General features: G+C 48.7%; 1 protein-coding gene and 1 non-coding gene across 7 annotated transcripts in view; one reads left to right on the forward strand and one right to left on the reverse strand.

The window, feature by feature from the left end:
- Nucleotides 1-4,402, reverse strand: part of PAFAH2 (platelet activating factor acetylhydrolase 2) — a 43,404-nt gene extending 39,002 nt beyond the window's left edge. For 3 of the 6 annotated variants that reach the window (XR_004275887.1, XM_032300905.1, XM_032300904.1), the window contains exon 1: nucleotides 2,411-2,579. The gene's annotated coding sequence lies outside the window, so the exon portion shown is untranslated. Of the gene's footprint in view, nucleotides 1-2,410; nucleotides 2,580-4,326 lie in introns of those variants that run through there. The other 3 variants (XR_004275886.1, XM_032300901.1, XM_032300903.1) reach the window with 2 other exon arrangements.
- A 4,346-nt stretch (nucleotides 4,403-8,748) lies between these two features.
- On the forward strand, nucleotides 8,749-8,831 carry LOC116566716. The gene has a single exon (XR_004275991.1).
- Nucleotides 8,832-19,356: the final 10,525 nt, after the last annotated feature.

Raw genomic sequence — 19,356 nt, forward strand, 5'->3', positions numbered from 1 at the left:
AAAAAAAAACAAAAACAAACAAACAAAAAAAAACCCAAAAAAAGCCTGGGTTTTATACTTTTTGTAGGCCAAACTGTCTATCTGTATGCTTTCCCCACAGAGTTGGGATTCAATAAATGTTCCTTCATTTGGCTTTGATTTAAACCCATCTCAAGCCTTCTTTAATCTTTGTGGTTTTTTTTTTTTTTTTTGAGATGGAGTTTCGCTCTTATTGCCCAGGCTGGAGTGCAATGGTGCGATCTCGGCTCACCGCAACCTCCGCCTCCTGGGTTCGGGCAATTCTCCTGCCTCAGCCTCCTGAGTAGCTGGGATTACAGGCATGCGCCACCATGCCCAGCTGATTTTTTTTGTATTTTTAGTAGAGACGGGGTTTCACCATGTTGACCAGGATGGTCTCGATCTCTTGACCTCGTGATCCACCCGCCTTGGCCTCCCAAAGTGCTGGGATTACAGGTGTGAGCCACCGTGCCCGGCCCAATCTTTGTGTTTTTGATCTAAAAATAAGGCTATATGGTCTAATGGGTGAGAAAAGGTTTTGATGACTCTGAATTCTACCCCTGCCACTTATTAGCTGTGTGATCTTGAACAAGTTTCTCAAACTCTAAGCCTCTGATAATTTATTCTCACAACAGGAATAATAACTACGGCCAGGCACAATGGCTCACACCTATAATCCCAGCACTTTGGGAGGCCAAGTGGGAAGGATTGCTTGAGCCCAGGAGTTCAAGACCAGCCCAGGCAACATGGCAAAATCTGTCTTACAAAAAATTAAAAAACAAAAAATTAGCTGGGTGTAGTAGTTTGCAACTGTATTCCCAGTTACTCAAGAAGCTGAGGTAGGAGGATTGCTGGAGCTTGGGAGCCAGAGACTGCAATGAGCCAAGATTGTGCCACTGCACTTCAGCCCAGTTGACAGAGCGAGGCGGTGTCTCAAAAAGAAATAGTAACTATTAATGAGATTGTTGATGAGGATTAAATAATGCATGTAAAGCCTTCGATGCATAGAAGGTACTATATAACCATAGGAGGCAGCTATAATTATTTTAACTACATGGCCTCTCTAAGTTCTTTATATGTAAAATGGATACTTCATAAGTGAAAATATTGCCTAGGGCCTGGGGCATTTTGAGTGCTTATAAAATGTTAGGAACTAATTAACAATGCTATGTCTCTCTTTCCTAGCCAAGGTCTCTCATTTTTCCTGGATTAAGCCCTTTGGCAAAACGGATTCTCTCCCACCAGCCTTTTCAGGCCTGAGATGGCCCTATCAAAGCTGGTGTCTACTGAACAGGTCCACAAGAGCCAAGAGGGAATGGATGGGGCTTAGGTTGCAGCTGTCCTCTCCTGCTGGGGCCCTGTTTCTGGTGTGGAGAGGACTGCTGCTCTGCCAGCTGTGTGGCCCTTTCATCACTGGATATTTCAGGATACAGTCCAAGATACACACTTCTCTGGTGCTTCCTTTCAGACAAAGGTCTCTGGAGACTAACAGCTCATTGGCCTGACCTTTGGTCTCTGGAAGAAGTGAGGAAATATCATCCAGCTCTTAGACAATGAAGACACCAAGCGCTCAAGGGATGGGTTTGAGCAACAAGGTGGCAGAGCTAGAAAAGAGCCGTGATAAGAGTGTTCCAGAGCATTAACAATTGTGATAAAAATAATCTCTGTCTTTCGTGAGGGTCTTACAGTTTACAAGACATTTATACACATACTAACTTGTTGGCTCCACAACACTCCTCACCCCGAGACTGATGGAGCAGCAGTCATACTCCGTTTTAGAGAGGAAGAAACTGAGTCCGGAGTTGTATGATTTGCCCAAGGTCACAGAGGGTGAGAGGCAGAGCTGGCCTAGAAGCGGGTCTGCTGACTTCCAGTCCAGGGTATTCGCGGATTGGGAAGAAGGAATGGAGACTCTCCTTCCACCGGCGTGAAAAACAGAAAATTGGGAGTAAGAGCAAAGTACACAAAAGGTGGAGGAGCATAAAGAAGCCAGGGTTCAGGGCGGGTGAAGCTGCAGGTTCAGGGTGGAGCCGAGAAATCAGGGTAGGGCTGTGGGGTCCAAGGTAGGGCTGCGGGGACTGGGTCCTGGGACTGGAGCTCAGGGGTAGTTTCAGGGGCGCCGGCCGTGAAAGCGCGAGGCGACCGTGGGAGGGTCAAGGGAGTGGGTGGCTACAAGTGTCTGAATAGAAAACGGAAAGGACGGTCTTCTCTTCCCGGTTCTTCCCGGAGTCGGGAAAGCTGGGTTGAGAGGGCAAAAAAAAAAAAAAAAAAAAGGAAAAGAAGAGAAAACGGAAAGGACAAAGATTAATGTGCAATTCCTCCGACTGAAACTCCGAGGCCCCAAACCGGGACAGATAGGAAAGTCTGTAGGGAGCTCAATGGACATATAGAAGCTTTCTCCAGCCAAACTTACCCAGTTGAGCTGATCCCTCAGAAGCAGCCCCAAACGTTGGACTCGACGGAAACGAGAAACCGCCCAGGAGCCCGTGGCCCTTTGGTCGTTGTAGTTTCCAGGGCTCAACATGGACGCTTAGAAGCACGTCCAGTTCCTCACTCTGGAACTACAACTCTCGATGTGCAGAAAGTGAGACTGCGCATTACAACCTAGGACTACAACTCCCAGAGATCTACGCGATTTCCCCCACCTACACCGTACCCATGCGAAACTGCCCAAGGCCCGGGATGCGGTGCGATTCCTCCCCCTGGTGGCCTGAAGAGGAGCCGCCGCTATTTCTGCTCTCGAGCGGAGGAGTTTTTGGTAATTCCGAGTGTAACCCTCCGCCTCAACTTCCTTAAATAGTCCCCAGGCATGCCTAGAAATGGCCCCCGCTTCGCTTTATTGTCAGGGAGATAGGAGGCGATCGGAGTTTGTTTTGTGTCTTTTGCACGCTTTGCTTCCTGTAAGAATAACAGACTGTTCATTCAATTAAGGGGACATTCCCTCCCAGCCTAGACCTGTTGACACCTGTGATTTTCCATTGTCCTCAAAAGACTCCCTGGCCGAGAAAGGGGAGGAACCCTAGCGATCTGCTGGGCCGCATCCACCCCGACATCACTGCCTTATGCTGGCTCTTAGCGACGCGATACCCACTAGCCTCCACAGAAGGACACGATACCCGCTAGCCTCCACAGAATCACAGCCTAGCAGAGAATTCAGACAAATGAATAATGACAGCACAGAGCTGTGATCTCATGGGGAGACACAGCCAGCGTGGGAGCCCGTGCCCAGGCTTGGGAGAAAAGGGCGGTGTCCGCAGGGCTCCTTAGAGGGAGCGATGTTAACTTTGAGACCAGAAGGAAAGAACGTAGCCAGGAGTACAGAGACTGTGAAGAACGTTTCAGAGTATGGCAATCAGTCCAGCGCTGGCTGCAGCAGAGTGTGAGGCATGGAAGGAGATATTCTTGGGGGGGAAGGGGGGATAGGCAGAGCCCATCCCTCAGGAGTACTGGATTAAGTAAACTTCCACAGGAAATTTGGATCGTTCCGGCAGCTCAAAAACGTTCGATGGCTCTCTACTACCTATGAAATGAAGTCCCAACTGCCTAGCCTGACATTCAAGATCTTCCTTACCCAACCTGCACGCCCCCACGCCCCCATCCCCCACCCCCCTCCTCTAGGAGATTTGTTCACGCCGCCAAAGTTTCCGCGACACATGGGAGTTGACTCACACTGCCTTGGGCTATCTCCTGGATTAGAGGTTTTAACTCTTGACACATTGTGAGCTCTTTGAGGTCAGGTACTGAGTCTGCAGTCGTCCCCTCCACCCACTCTTGCAGCCCACATTCCCTCGAATCACCAGGGTCCAGACTCCCTGCTTTAGGCTTTCCTCTCCTGCCGACACACTTGTTGTCACCCCCATCCTTCCAGGAGCCAAGATAAAGTCATCCGGAGAGAGTGTTGGCAGCGCTGCACTGTGGTAATTAAGCCCCGGCTCTCATTAAATCTGTGGCTGATGGCGGCGACCACAGAAGCTGAAAAGCTTAGTACAGATCAGAGAGCGGCTCCCTTTGGCACATTAATCCGTGCTGTGCAGCTGGCCAGAACTCTCATGACAAGCCGGAGGTCCTGGTCATGAGAGGGACAGCTGGAGGTCACTTCAGCCTCCTACTCCCAGATCAGGCTATGCTGCAGCCATTGGCTGGCCAGCTGAGTTTAAAATTCCCCAGGGACGGGCATGCCACCTCCTCCTTTACCTCCGTTGTCCCCGTTAGGAAGATATTCCTTGGGCACAATCAAACTCTTCCCTGTTGCAAAATAAAACAGTTGAGTTTAACCACACTTCTTTCCAAGCCAGTCTTTTCTGGGATAAACAACCCAAATGCTTTTACCTTTTTAAGCAAATGGTTGATTTTCCAGCATTTTCATCATAGATCTCATCCTCCAACAGCCTGAAGTTCCCTTCAAGTCCGCTGTCAGCTACTGTCCTAAGTCTGGCCTTTCCTTTGTTGCTAAATTGCTTCAAGCTGGTATTTGGGTGACCAGCTTTGGATTTTCTATTCTCCCACTACCTGCTGAAGTTTGGTGGACAAAACTTTTTCTGTGGTGGTGGGGAGGGACAGTCTTGCATTCCAGTCAAAAACCACCAGAAACACACCTGTAATTAAACAAGTTGTATTAGTTACTCATTGCAACAAGTGAGCATGCAGGCAATGGGGAAATGGTATAGAGGGGCATCTCAGCAGGAGGGTGGAAGAAAGAACTTACAGAATCTGGGCTTTTGTTAGATAATTTGGGAGAGTTTAAGGAAGCAGGGCTTGGCTTTAGATTGGATGCTGTCAAGAGCAGGGGTAATTCTATGACTTGGGTCTTGATAAAATGCACCTAGGAGGGGAGGCTAGACCCAGGCTAAAGCTGTCATAGATAAGAAGCAGCAGCCTCTCATTTTGGCAGCGATAGGGGGATGGTTGGTCTTTTAAGTGGTTTGGACAATATGTATCTTTTGTTTGTGTTCAGACATGATTAGGAGTGGTCCTGCTTGTGTTTTGATTATCACAGTCACAGAGTGGCCTTGTCTGCTGTTGATGTTCTATAAAGTTGTTTATGTCCAACAGGCCAAGGCCAAGGCCTGGCTGTGTCAGACTGGCCCCTGGACTTCAGGGGCTGCCTTCCTCTTTCTTACATCTCAGCATATGATGATGTCTCTTCTGGGCTGCATGCTGGGCATATAGAAAGGATTTGTCTGAAAAAAAAAAGAAAGAAAGAAATGATTTGTCTTGGTTGGGTATGGTGGCTCACACCTGTAATCCCAGCACTTTGGGAGTCCAAGGCGAGTGGATCAAGAGGTCAGGAGATCGAGACCATCCTGGCCAACATGGTAAAACCCTGTCTCTACTAAAAATACAAAAATATTAGCTGGACATGGTGGCATGTGCCTGTAATCCCAGCTACTCAGGAGGCTGAGGCAGGAAAATTGCTTGAACCATGGAGTCAGAGGTTGCGATGAGCCAAGATTGCGCCACAGCTCTCCAGTCTGGCAACAGAGGGAGACTGTCTCTCAAAAACAAACAAACAAACAAAAAATTAAAAAAAAGTAGCTGGGCATGGTAGTGCGTGCCTGAAGTCCTATCTACCACAAGGCTGAAGTGGGAGGATGATTTGAACCTAGAAGTCTGAGGCTGCAATGAGCTATGATTGCGACACTGCATTGCAGCCTGGGTGACAGAGTGAGACCTTGTCTCTAAAACAAAAACCAAACCAAAACGTCAAACAAATACATAACCGAGATAATTATATACTATGTTAAAATGCTCCACAGGAAATAGGATGCTGCTTTGATGGAGAATGAAGGGAGTGAGCTACTCTCAATAGAGTGGGAGGGAAGGATTCTCCGAGGAACTGGCATCTGAGCTGACCCTAAGCATACCTACCATTTATTGTTTATCCCCTATGCATCAGCCATGTCATTAGGTAACTTTCAAATACTTTACATTTAATATTCCTGTGAAGTATTTCATATCCTTTCCATTTTCCAGATGAGAGAACAGAGGCTCAAAGAGGTAACAGCAGACAGTGTTGACACCTGCCTCATAGCCCCCATCCCTTCTCTGAGTCCCTTGCCAGTGTGGTAGTTTTCAGCATGCTCAGAGCCCCACCACACAAGGGCCTGCTTCTCTTGGCTTCCTTGCCTGAGAGCTTTCTTAGGTATCTATGAACCAGAAGGAACAGGTGTGTTACATACCTCAGAGGCAACCTTTAACCATCAAGAGAGTTGGTGCCTAAATGCCCAACTTCCCCGTCTTCAGATAAGATAGTCTTTCTCCTTTTTCTTTCTTTTTCTTTTTTCTTTCTAAAGAAGAATCTCCTTTTTCTTTCTTGCTTGCTGGCTTTCTCTTTCTCTCTCCTTTCTTTCTTTCCTTTTCTCTCTCTTTCTCTTTTTCTCTATCTTCCTTTCTCCCTTCCTTCTTTGTTACCTTCTGTCTCCTTTCCTTCCTCCCTCCTTCCTTCCATCCTTTCTTCCTTCCTTCCTTCCCTCCCTCCCTTTTCTTTCTCTCTTTATGTCTCTCCTTCCTTCCTTCCTTCCTTCTTTCCTTCCTTCCTCCCTTCCTTCCTCTCTCTCTTTCTTTCTTTCCTTCTTTCTTTCTTTCCCCTCTTTTTTCTCCTTCCTTCCTTCCTTCCCTTCCCTTCATCCCTTTCCTTTCTTTCTTTTTCCTTCCTTCCTTCCTTCCTTTTTTCTCCTTCTTTCCCCTATTTTTTTCTCCTTCCTTCCTTCCTTCCTTCCTTCCTTCCTTCCTTCCTTCCTCCCTCCCTCCCTCCCTCCCTCCCTCCCTCCCTCTCTTCTTCTCACCCTCTTTCTTTCTTTCTCTCTCTCTTTCTTTTCTTTTCTTATTTTTTTGAGACAGAATCTCACACCGTTGCCCAGGCTGTAGTGCAGTGGCGTGATCTTGGCTCACTGCCACCTCCTGGGTTCAAGCAATTCTCCTGCCTCAGCCTCCCGAATAGCTGGGACTACAGGCATGCGCCACCATACCCAGCTAATTTTTTTGTATTTTTAGTAGAGATGGGGTTTCACCCTGTTGACCAGGACGGTCTCGATCTCCTGACCTCATGATCTGCCCGCCTCAGCCTCCAAAGTGCTGGGGTTACAGGTGTGAACCACTGTGCCTGGCCTATTCTTTTTTTTGTTTTCTTTAAATTAAGAGACAGGATCTGGCTCTGTCACCCAGGCTGGAGTGCAGTGGCACAAATAGAGCTCACTGCAGCCTCCCAGCACTAGGCTAAATGAAATGAACTGAAATGTGCAGCCGGGTCTGCCTGGTTCACATTCCACAGTCCTCACTGCTGCACCCCATGACGGGGAGCCTGAAATGGAGCCTAAGCCTTTTACTTATTTTATATATATGTGTTTTTTCTTTCCAACTTTTAAGTTTAAGGGGTACATGTGGAGCCTAAGCTTTTTCGTCTGGCTCAAGGCCCTCCGCATCCTGACCCTGGCTGGTCTTTTTTGTCTCATCTCCCATCTCCTCATTCTTGGTCACGCCTTGCTCCACGGAGCAGCAAACTGCTTGGGAACGTAACATTCTCCAACCTTGCCATGCCCTGTTACCCCTGCATACCTTTACAAGTGCTGTCTTCTCTGCCAAAATATGTGTTGAATCGGTGTGGTCCAGCTAATGCCCACCCTGGCCCCACTCCACCTAAAGAATGCCAAATGCCAGCGTCCAACCTTGGGAAGGAACATGTTTGTGCCAAGTGCTTGGAACACTTGAGCTCATTCAGTTGGCACAATGATTCTGAGAGGTCAGTAGCTCCACCCCCAGTTTGCAGGTTGGGAAACCAAGGTATGCAGAGGCTGGGTGACTTACCCAAGGTCTTATAGTTAATGGCTGGCCAAACCAGGATTAAACTCAGATTTCCCTGTTCTGCTACCATACCTTGATGCCTGGCTGTTGGGAAGGGAAGGGAACTGGGTTCCTGAGGCTGCTCTCATATTCCCTGTCTGCCAAGCCTAAGTGTAGAGATGGGGGACATCCCCCAGAGCCCTAGCTGAGAGAAGCAGGGGCTACGGAACCCAGAAGGAGGCCAGGCTGAGGGGGCTTCCCACAAGGAAAGGAGCTGGACTTCCTGCTCAAGCCCACCTGAGACGGGGAAGCATTACCCTTTCTGCTTTCTGGCTCCTTCCAGGCCTTTGAGAGTTTACTCAACAATGTCCTGCTTCCCAGAATCTCTCATCAAAATGATTCTTGGAAACTGGGCCAGTTTGGGTATACCTAGAGGCCAAGGCAGGGCTGAATTCCTGCCCTTAATGTTCTCTTCCTGGCTTCCAACCTTGTTGTTATCAAGCCTATCAGATGCCTGGTGAAGGCTTGCTGGCCTGCAGAACATGAGCTGATTTGGTGAGCACCAAGTTCTTAGTAGTTTTGGAGAAACTGGATGGGGTTGGAATGGGAGAGGGGGTGGAAACCTTGCCAGCAATATTGTGCCAATCCCGGCTTAAAATTTCTAGGAAGACTGCCTAGCCTGACACAGAACTGGTTTTGGGCACAGGGGCAGGGCAGAGAGGTTGGCAGCAGACAGGGTGCAGCATGTGAAGTAGAGTAGGGCGTCTGGGGTCCCCAGGGCACTGTTTTCCTTTCATGATCAGATCCCACTGTAGGCAGCAATGCCAGCTGGGAGCCTGAGAAAGTTATACAAACATGTCAGGTAAAGTGGGGTCAGGGGACCCGCGTGGGGGCAGGAAGGGAGGGTGGCAGTGGGCGAGGCTGGAGGGGAGGGAGGTATAGAGAGGCCTCTGCTGCGGTAACTGTGAACCCTGGCCAGTGATGAAGTAACCATTGTGCAGTCTGAGTTCTGCGAGCCAGGTGATGGAGTGCGTTCCAAGAACGGACTGAGGGCAGGGTGCAGTGGCTCACGCCTGTAATCCCAGCACTTTGGGAGGCCAAGGCGGGCAGATCACCTGAGGAGTTGGAGACCAGCCTGGCCAACATGCTGAAACCCTGTCTCTACTAAAAACACAAAAAAAGTAGCTGAGTGTGTAGGTGCCTGCCTGTAATTCCAGCTACTTGGGAGGCTGAGGCAGGAAAATTGCTGGAACCCAGGAGGCGGAGGTTGCAGTGAGCCAAGATTGCACCACAGCACTCTAGCCTGGCAACACAGTGACACTCTGTCTCAAAAAAAAAAAAAAAAAAAAATCCCTCTGGGATTGCTTGCAGCCTCCACAACAGAAGTTGCAGTCCTTACAGAGGCCCTTCAAGATCTGGATCAATTTCCCTCAGCCAGGCAGATTCATGCCTGCTTTGCATCCAACGTGACCAGCCAGTCCCTAGACACGTGTGTGCTCAGCCACCTTCATGCATTTCACACCCAACGTGACCAGCAGGTCCCTAGACACACGTACGCTCAGCCACCTTCATGCATTTCACACCCAACGTGACCAGCAGGTCCCTAGACACGCGTGCGCTCAGCCACCTTCATGCATTTGATTGTGCTGCACTTCTCCCATCTGCTTCCTGTCTAGTCCTTCAAACCAGTAGAGATGTCACTTTCTCTGGGATGTTCTCCTTGGCTGATTGCTCTGTGCTCTCAGGTGCTTCTCTGACACTTGTTGGCATCCCCAGGACAGCACACATAACCCTGCAGTGAAGTGACCCGGTGCAGGTCTGCCTCCGCATGTGACTGTGGGTGCCTGAAAGGTGAGGGTAACTTATTCATTTTTGTGGGCCTTGCACAGCACCTGGCATGGTGGGTATTGGTTAAAAGAATGAGGGGCCAGGCCAGGTAACATAGCAAGACCATGTCTCCACAAATTTGTTTTTGATTCTCCTGCCTCAGCCTCTTGAGTAGCTGGGATTACAGGCGTGTACCACCATACCACAGCTGGCTGATTTTTGTGTTTTTAGTGGAGACAGGATTTCATCATGTTGGCCAGGCTGGTCTCAAACCCCTGATGTCAAGTGATCCACCTGCCTCAGCCTCCCAAGCACTGGGCTTATAGGTGTGAGCCACCACACCCAGCTCTACAAAACTGGAAAAAAAAATTAGCCAGCTGCAGTGGTGTGCGCCTACATTCCCAACTACTCGGGGAGCTGAGGTGGGAGGATCGCTTGAGTCCAGGAGGCAGAGGCCGCAGTGAGCCATGATTGCTCCATTACGTGCTTGGTGACAGAGTAAAAGTCTGTCTCAAAACCAACAACAACAACAAAAATGAGAGGCTGAGCAAGAGGCATGAATGACTTCAGGGTTCAACCAAGTTAGTTTAAATTGGGCTAAGACAATAGGGAGCAAGAGGGACAAACTGGACAGTGAATGACTTGTGTGAAGGAATCCAAACTTAATGAAAGAAAATCAGGGAGAGGGTAGCAGCCCATGCCTCTAATCCCGGCTACTCAGGAGGCTGAGGCGGGAGGATCGCTTCAGCCCAGGAGGTTGAGGATGCAGTGAGCTATGATCACACCTATGAATAGCTGTGGTACTCCCAGCCTGGGCAACCGAGCGAGACCTAGCCTCTACATTAAAAAATAATGTTGGCTGGGTGTGGTGGCTCACACCTGTAATCCCAGCACTTTTGGAGTCCAAGGGGGTGGATCACCTGAGGTCAGGAGTTCAAGACCAGCCTCGCCAACATGGTGAAACCCCATCTCTACTAAAAATACAAAATCAGCTGAGCTTGGTGGTGCATTCCTGTAATCCCAGCTACTTGAGAGGCTGAGGCAGGAGAATCACTTGAACCCGGAAGGTGGCCACCACACTTCAGCCTGGGCAACAAGAGTGAAACTCTGTCTCTAAATAAATAAAAAAATAAATAACTCATCAGGCTCCTGCCCACACAGGTCTACAGTCAAGATATTATTTTTTTTAAAAAAGAGGAAGAAAACTGGTGGGTGAAACATAGGCTCTGATAAAACAACAATACGCTAGTATTTATTGTGCCCTTACTCTGTGTTAAGAAATACAGCTCTGTGGTTCCAAGCGTGGACTACGGGTTTGAGGCTGCTGGGTTTGAGTTCTGGCTTTCCTGATTGTTAGCTGTAAAACTTCCGTCATGTAATTTAACCTCTCTGAGCCTCAGTTTCCTTATCTGCAAAATAGAAAGAGTCACAATATCTACCTTAGAGATTGTTGTGAGGATTCAAGGAGTGAATAGTAAATAGAAAGTACATAAAATAGTGTCTGGGCCATGGAAAATTTCCAGGAAGTGTTGGCTGTTATTGTTCCTTGATGGTGAGTGATCCTGGCTGAGAAGGCCTGGCTGAGAAGGTGACTGTAAACTGAGCCCTGGACATGGAAAAGAAGCCATCCCTGCTGAGCTCTGGACAAATATGTTCTAGGCAGAGGGAATAGCAAAGGAAGGTCCTCAAGGCTCTGCTGGTGTGAGGGCAGGAAGAAAGCAGTGGGGCTGGAGCCCGGGGCAAGGGAGGGCAGAGGCCAGGGCTTGGAGGGCAGAGAGAGGCCAGAGCTCAGCGGGCCTTCTAGGCCATTGAAAGAAGTCTGGATTTTATTCTAAGTATGATGGAAGCCATGAGGGACTGGCTTACAATTGTTTAGATATGGTGAAGCCAACAGATCAGGAGATGACTGCCACTGAAAAAAAGTTTGTTAGGCTCATGCCTGTAATCCCAGCACTTTGGGAGGCCGAGGTAGGTGGATCACCTGAGGTCAGGAGTTCGAGACCAGACTGGCCAATGTGGTGGAACCCCATCTCTTTTTTTTTTTTTAAAGAAAAAAAAAAAAGAATTTTGTTATACTCACAGAAGAAGTTTGTTATACTCTCTTGGGAGAGGAGCGGGCATGCTATGCCGTGGGAGACACAAGGGGTCTGTCAGGTGGCAGAGGGGAAAAGGTGGGCAAGAACCTTTAGTGTGGTTTGGATCCCAAGGATGAGTTCTTGGGCTGTCAATGCAATAGAAATTGACATGAGGCCAAAAGAGTTTAACCAGACAAGGCTTCATTGGAGCTTGTGCCTGGGCATAAGGGAGGCAGCACAAGACAGCGAGAAAATTCCCTGGCTGACTCTCTGAAAAGAGCTGGCTGGGAATTTTTACTAGGCAAAGCATGGGAATTGATAGTGGGTAGGTTATGCAGTCTGGGCCAGGCAAAGCACGTGAGGTGGGCTCTGCAGGTCCTCACATCTGGTTGGCTGGTTTTCTTGAGTAATGGGCCACCTGGTGGTGGTCTGGCCAACAGCAACAAGCCTGTAAATCAGTTCTACAACCACTGGATTTCCTAAAGCCAGTTCCTGGATTCCTTGAAGTAAAAGGCATGGTTACACATTATGAGTGCCCAGAACAATACAGAATGGTGATTTTCTTTGTTTGGCTAAACCTTCGGGGTTAGTCAGCGTGGTGTCAGCAAGATGTGTAATGGGTTTTATGAATCAATGTGAATGTGTGAAAGAATGCTCCAGTGGGGGTGAGCCGAAGCCAAACCCCACTCCCGCTCTGTCTAGTTTCAGGAAAGGAACAGGCAAGGCAGTAAGCAGGCTTAGCATTTTCTAGTTTGAATACAATGGTTGGGTGACCCTAGACGAGTGATTTCTTTTTTTTTTTTTTTTGAGAAATCACTCGCCTAGGGTCACCCAACCAGTGTAGAGGAAACCCTGTACTTGAACCATGGTCTATCTGGTATTAGATCTGCTGGATTTTTTTTTTACTTTCCCTTATGGAAGAAAAAGCAGTGGATTTGTTCAGTACCTGCTATGTACTGGATGCTATGTTGAACACTCTACATTTACATCTAATCCCGGAGGTGTCATTTCCTTAAATTGCTGTAGTAAGCCATTAGCAACAGAAGAGTGAGATAGTCACTTGGGCCCAGGAGTTCAAGACCAACCTGGGCAACATAGTGAAACCCATCTCTTAAAAAAAAAAAAAAAAACTAGCCTGGCATGGTGGCATGTGCCTGTGGTCCCAGCTACTTAGGAGGCTGAGGTGGGAGGATCACTTGAGCCTGGGAAGTTGAGGCTGCAGTGAGCTGTGACTGTACCACTGCACTCCAGCCTGGGAGACAGAGCAAGACTCTGTCTCAAAAAGAAGAAAAAAAAAGGAAGAATGGTGATAATACCTACCTCAGAAGACCCTTGAGGATACTAAATGAGATTTTTGCATGTAAAGACCTTTCTCTATGCCAAGTGCCTGACATGTCATTAGTGCTTAGTAAATGTTAGTTATTCCACTTTCCAAACAGCATTTCAAGATTCTGTTGCATCAACTCTGTGCTCCCAAGTCCACTGAGCAATTTTTCCCATACCTAGTTTTTAGCTATATCACACATGTCTTTATATAAATTGGTGAGTTTTAAAAAAATTCCCAGACTTTTTTTTTTTTTTGAGATGGAGTCTCACTCTTGTCGCCTAGGCCGGAGTGCAGTGGCTCGATCCTGGCTCACGGCAACCTCCACCTCATGGGTTCAAGTGATTCTCCTGCCTCAGCTTCCCAAGTAGCTGGGATTACAGGCGTCCACCACCACACCTGGCTACTTTTTTTTTTTTTTTTTTGTCTTTTTAGTAGAGGCTGGGTTTCACCATGTTGGTCAGGCTGGTCTCGAACTCCTGACCTCAGGTGATCCATCTGCCTCAGCCTCCCAAAGTGCTGGGATTACAGGTGTGAGCCACCGGGCCCAGCCTAAACAAGTGATTTCATGCCCTGCATTTCCTTTCCCTAATCTGAAAGCAGAGATAAGAGGGCCTCGCTCTTCTAGTAGTTGTGAAAGTTAAGTGAGGCAAAGTACATAAGGGTCGCAGCCCCTGCAGGGGCTCCACCGATTATACCAGTAATTATTACATATTCAAGAATGGCAGTCTGGGGGCATGCTCCCAAGTTGGGGCTAAGACTCAGAGAGAAATGAAACAAAGCCCCCTTCATCTCCTCCTTGGTGCCCACCTCTGGGCCTGCTTCGCTCCAGGCCTGATCCCTGCCCTCAGCTCCCAAACTCTGCTGTGCGTCTTCTCAAAGATCCCACAGAAAGCTGTGTTCACAAGAGGCATCCCTGGGAAAGGAGAAAAGAAGAAATAAATCTTTCTGCCTAGGCTTTGGAAAGCAGACTGTTAATTACCTGGGGATTGAAGCAGGCTGCCCATTAGGTAAACATTTGCTGAGCTGGCTCCATGCATTAACCCCTTGGTACCCAGAGCTGAGGTGTTCAGAGGTGGGCTGCTCTAGAAAGGTCCAGAAACTAATTTGAGGGAGGCTGGGTACGGCTTCTGCAGCCTTCAAAGGGGTCCAATTCAGGTGAGACATTCAGAAGGATGGCACAGAATGACTTCAGGATCAGGGTTTGAAATTTATTTCCCTTGGTGTGTCCCCAAACCCCTACCCCAGGAATATGGGATGTTCCCCAGACCTGGAATACAGAAATACAGCCCCCAAAGGAGTGGCCAGGACTAAAAGCTCAACCTGCAGCATGAGGTATGAACAAGGTCCTGTAGGTGAGGGGATGGACCAGAGATGCCTGTTACCTTAATTCCCTCTGGCTTTCTCTGGATAACAGAAACTCACTCTAGAGGATGCAGAGACCCACCTCCCAGAGGGAGAGACCCTGGGTGGTGTTTAGGGTGGCTGGTATATGGTAGATGCACCTGACAGCAATAACTGAAGAAATGAGCATTGCCACTTGAAGGATGCTGGGGAGGGTGCTAAGTGAGGATGCTATATCTTTTTAGTAGAGACGGGGTTTCGCCATGCTGGCCAGGCTGGTCTCGAACTCTGGACCTCAGGTGATCCACCCACTTTGGCCTCCCAAAGTGCTGGGATTACAGGCGTGAGCCACCATGCCCGGCCAAGGGTGCAATATAAGCTGCATGCCTTTTGCAAGCAGTTGTGGTTCTCCCGTCCAGCTTGCCACCACTGGACCACCCAGTATGTAAGTCTCCTCAAATAAATCCTATGTCTCATTTTCTGGCTTCAGTTCTCTTCTTTAGCCTCTTAAAGCTGGTGCCATCCCAACTGAAGTCCATATGAGTCTGGGGCAACATCAAGTAGAGTTAGACTTGGTCTTAGGCAAGGTGGCATGAGGGGAAAGGAAAGGTAAGGCAAGGTAGACTCGGGTTGACTATAATGATCGCTTGTGTATCTACCTGTACGGTTTGCCAAGCACTTTCGCACCTGTTATCTCATCCAACGAGCCCCTCAGTAAGCCTGTGAGGAGGGAATTAGTCCTCTGTGATGCAGTGGCTAAAATCCAGGCTGTTACTGAATGGCTGTGTGGCCTTGGGGCAATCACCACCTCTCTGAGCCTCATCTGTAAAACTGGGGGAATAGCCATCTGCCCTGGCAGTTTTGCTGTGAGGCTTAAATGAAATTCTGGATTTAAAGAGCTCAGTAGCGCCTGGCACATGTTCAACCTGTCCCTTGAATTCCCTATTTTACAGAAGAGGAAAATGAGGCTCGGTGAGCTCCAAAATTATAATCCTCTAAATGTAAAAAAAAAAAAAAAAAAAAAAAATCATACAAATACACAGTGAGCACATCTCTGTTAATTTCACCATTCACAAGGCAGCTCTCAGGATGACAGACCTGGTTCAGAGAACTCATTGATGGGAGTGGAGGAAGCACAGGGAACGCTGGAACAAGATTGCCGGTTAGATCTCAAACTAGGAAATGCCCTACAGTTCATGAACTATAACCTTTAGAGGTGATCCCTACCAGTCAGAAGTCATCTGTATCACTGTTGGACAAAAATTGTTTGTAGCTTATCTGTTTTCTACACCTTAGCACCTTAGTTCTCAGACTTATTAAATGTTTGGGCTCCAACACATAGGGAGTAAAAAGTCAAACAAGGCCAGGCACAGTGGTTCATGCCGGTAATCCCAACATTTTGAGAGGGTGAGGCAGGAGAATGGCTTGCGCCCAGGTGTTAGAGACCAGCCTGGGCAACAGAGAGAGAACTTGTCTCTACCAAAAAAAAAAAAAAAAAAAGCCAGGAGTGGTGGTGCATGCCTGTAGTCCTGGCTACTTAGGAGGTTGAGGTAGGAGGATCACTTGAGCCTGGGAGGTCAAGGCTGCAGTGAGCCATGATTATGCCACTGCACTCCAGCCTGGGCAACAGAGCGAGATCCTGTCTAAAAAAAAAAAAGGCAAACAAAGTTACTCCCCTTTAGGGAGTCCCACAACACTTGAGAGCTTGTTATGCAATGCCCCAGTGGGAGGATTAAGGCCACACAGGCTCCTCATTGCTTCACTTCTAAGTTTTACAAAATTTTCCTTAACAAAGTCGTGTTGACAGGATGGGAAACGGAAGGAGTGACCTTCCGACCTGTGTCAGGATTACTTCTGAGCAAGAATTTCTGATCTTTTTGCTCTGAAAAGCCAAGTTCTGCTACCATTTTAGGCTAATGATAAGAAAATGAAAGCCTGAGGCTGGGCGTGGTGGCTCACACTGTGATCCCAGCACTTTGAGAGGCCGAGGCGGGTGGATCACCTGAGGTCAGGAGTTTGAGACCAGCTTGGCCAACATGGCAAAACCCCATCTTTACTAAAAACAGAAAAATTAGAAATTAATTTTTCTAATGAGTGAAATTAACAGAGATGTGCTCACTGTGTATTTGTGTGATTTTTTTTTTTTTTTTTTTTTACATTTAGAGGATTATAATTTTGGAGCTCACCGAGCCATGAGTGGTGGTGGGTACCTGTAATCCCAGCTACTCAGGAGGCTAGGGTGGGAGAATCGTTTGAACCCGGGAGACGGAGGTTGCAGTGAGCGGAGATCGCACCACTGCACCACAGCCTGGGTGACAGAGCGAGACTCTGTCTCAGAAAAAAAAAAAAAAAATGAAGGCTGGGCTCGATGGCTCATGCCTGTAATCCTAGCACTTTCGGAGGCCGAGGCTGGCAGATCACTGAGGTCAGGAGTTCGAGACCAGCCTGGCCAACATGGAGAACCCTGTCTCTACTAAAAATACAAAAATTAGCCAGGCGTGGTGGTAGGTGCCTGTAATCCCAGGTACTCAGGAGGCTGAGGCAGAGAATTGCTTGAAGGCAGAGGCTGCAGTGAGCTGAGATCGTGCCACTGCACTCCAGCCTGGGTGACAGAGCAAGACTCCATCTCAAAAAAAAGACAAAAAGAAAAGAAAAACCCGAGGCCAGGTGTGGTGGCTCACGTCTGTAGTCCCAGTGTGTTAAGAGGCCGAGGTGAGAGGATCACTTGAGCCCAGGAGTCTGAGGCTCCCGTGAGCTGTGGTTGCACCTCTGCACTCCAGCCTGGGTGACAGAGTGAGACTCTGTTTCTAAAACAAATTTTAAAATAAAAAGCAAATTTAAAAAATATGTTAAAAAAGAAAATGAAGGCCCAGAGAAAGGGTGTGACTTGTCCAAGGTCACATAGCCATGCCTAGAAGAGGCGCAGGGGCTGGAACCTGCTTCCCCATCCCCCATCCCCAGGTCCACCGCATGGCTTCCCTGACCCTGTACCCTGTGGGGTTCAGGTGTGGTTACTTGCTATGAGCGGGAACTGCTCTGCATCCTGTCGGAGGCGGGGATCTACGGGGGCAGACATTCATCTGGAGCTGATTGATATTGCAGAATTTGGGATTCACCGTGGCTTGTCGTTATCTCTGCGCTCAGGCAAGAGAGAACTGCGACCCCAGAGCCTCCGGAATCCTCCAGCCTCCACACTTGCTAATTCTGCAGTGAGACACTCAGGCAGCCCAGAGCTGGAGGAACAAACAGCCATAGACAAGAAGCAGCAGATGGGTTTCCACGGTGATCATTTCCTGGAGTCCAAGTATCTTTTTTCTTCCTGAATGGAGGTGGAGGTGCGGCAAGAGGAACAGGGAGGGGGAAGCCCAAGTCTTGGTCCTGATCCAGCCAGATGGATACCTTGGCGCCCCTTGGGCGAGTCTCACCTCCCTGGGTCTGAGGAGGGACAGAAGGATGCCATTTGTTAGGGGCCTGCTCCACACCAGGCATGGGGTGCTGAATGTTACACACTCACTATCTCATTTATTTAATTTCCTTCCCAGCAAGCCTTTAAGGAAGGAGCTATTATTAGCATCCCCATTTTACTGATAGGAAACAGAAGCACAGAGAGGTGAAGTAACTTGCACAGGAACATCCAGCTTGTGAAAGAGCTAAAGTCCTCTTAACCACAGAACTCTACTGTTGGGTCCCTTTCTCTGAGGACCAGGGCCATTACTTCTGGAGATTTCAGGCCCAGCCTGAAGCGGAAGGGAGGAAGGAAGGCCAAGCAGGGTGCAGAGAGGAAACACTTCAGGTGAAACATGGTATTATTAGGCCCCATTTTCTGCCTGGGTGTCCTGGCCAATATGACACCTAGTGCTTCAGGCAGGAAGCACCCCCATGCCCAGGCAGCACCCAGGCAGCTGTGACACCACCACAGCTATGACACACACTGCAGTGCTCAGAGCTCTCAAATTCACACAAAGGCCTACTTCAATCTTGTCCTGTAAGGAACAAGTCTTCTGCCTCCTCCAGGAAGCCGCCTACCTTGCACCAGAGGCTAGGCCCTCTCCTCGGTGCTGTCCTCTCCTTCTTGCTCTGGCTCATTCCCATCCCCCGAAGTATTTGCTTCTGTCCCATTGACCAGAGCCCAGGTATAGGATGGGGGCTCCTGGTGGCTTTACTGAGCACTGAAAAGCCTGATGGAGGCCCCTGACAAATCCCTGATCTCAGTCCTGCCTGCCAGGATGCCCCTGCCTTCTCTTCCTCCATCCAAACCCCAGGGCAACCCTGTGAATTGCAGTCCAGACAAGGCCAGGTTTCAGCTGGCCTGAGAGCCTCCCCCACCGGGATGAAGGTAGGAGAAGGCTTCTGTGTGTGCACCAATATGGGCATGGGCAGGAGCCAGCCAGGGTGCTCAGGGCTGGGATGGGGGATACACAGAGCTATTAATAGAATGGGGTTAGGTATTTCCCCAAACCCCAAACCAGCTGGCCTTGGCCTCCTAGCCATCTCAACTTTGTCCATCCATCCATTCCTTCACTCATTCAACAAATATTTGTTGAATGCATATATATATATGTCTTTAAAAAAACAATAAAGACAGCCTTGCTATGTTGCCTAGGCTGATCTCAAACTCCTGGGCTTAAGACAACCTCCTGCCTGAGCCTCCTGAGTAGCTGGGATTATAGGTGTGTGCCACCTTGCCTGGCTTATTTATTTTTATTTGCTTTACATTTTTAAAAGATGTGGTCTTCCTCTTGTGCCTGGGCTAGAATACAGTGGCACCATCACAGCCCACCACAGCCTAAAGTTCCTGGAATCAAGCAATCCTCCTACCTCACCCTCCCGAGTAGCTGGGATTACAGGCATACACTACCACACCCAACTAATTTTTGTATTTTTAGTAGAGATAGGGTCTTGCTTTATTGGGCAGGCTGGTCTTGAACTCCCGGCCTCAAGTGATCTGCCCACTCAACCTCCCAAAGTGCTGGGATTACAGATGTGAGCCATCGCACCAGGCCACAGATG

The sequence above is a fragment of the Sapajus apella genome, unplaced genomic scaffold (genome assembly GCF_009761245.1).
Source record: "Sapajus apella isolate SASKATOON/1434 unplaced genomic scaffold, GSC_monkey_1.0 scaffold43, whole genome shotgun sequence".
NCBI classification, from domain to species: Eukaryota; Metazoa; Chordata; class Mammalia; order Primates; family Cebidae; genus Sapajus; species Sapajus apella.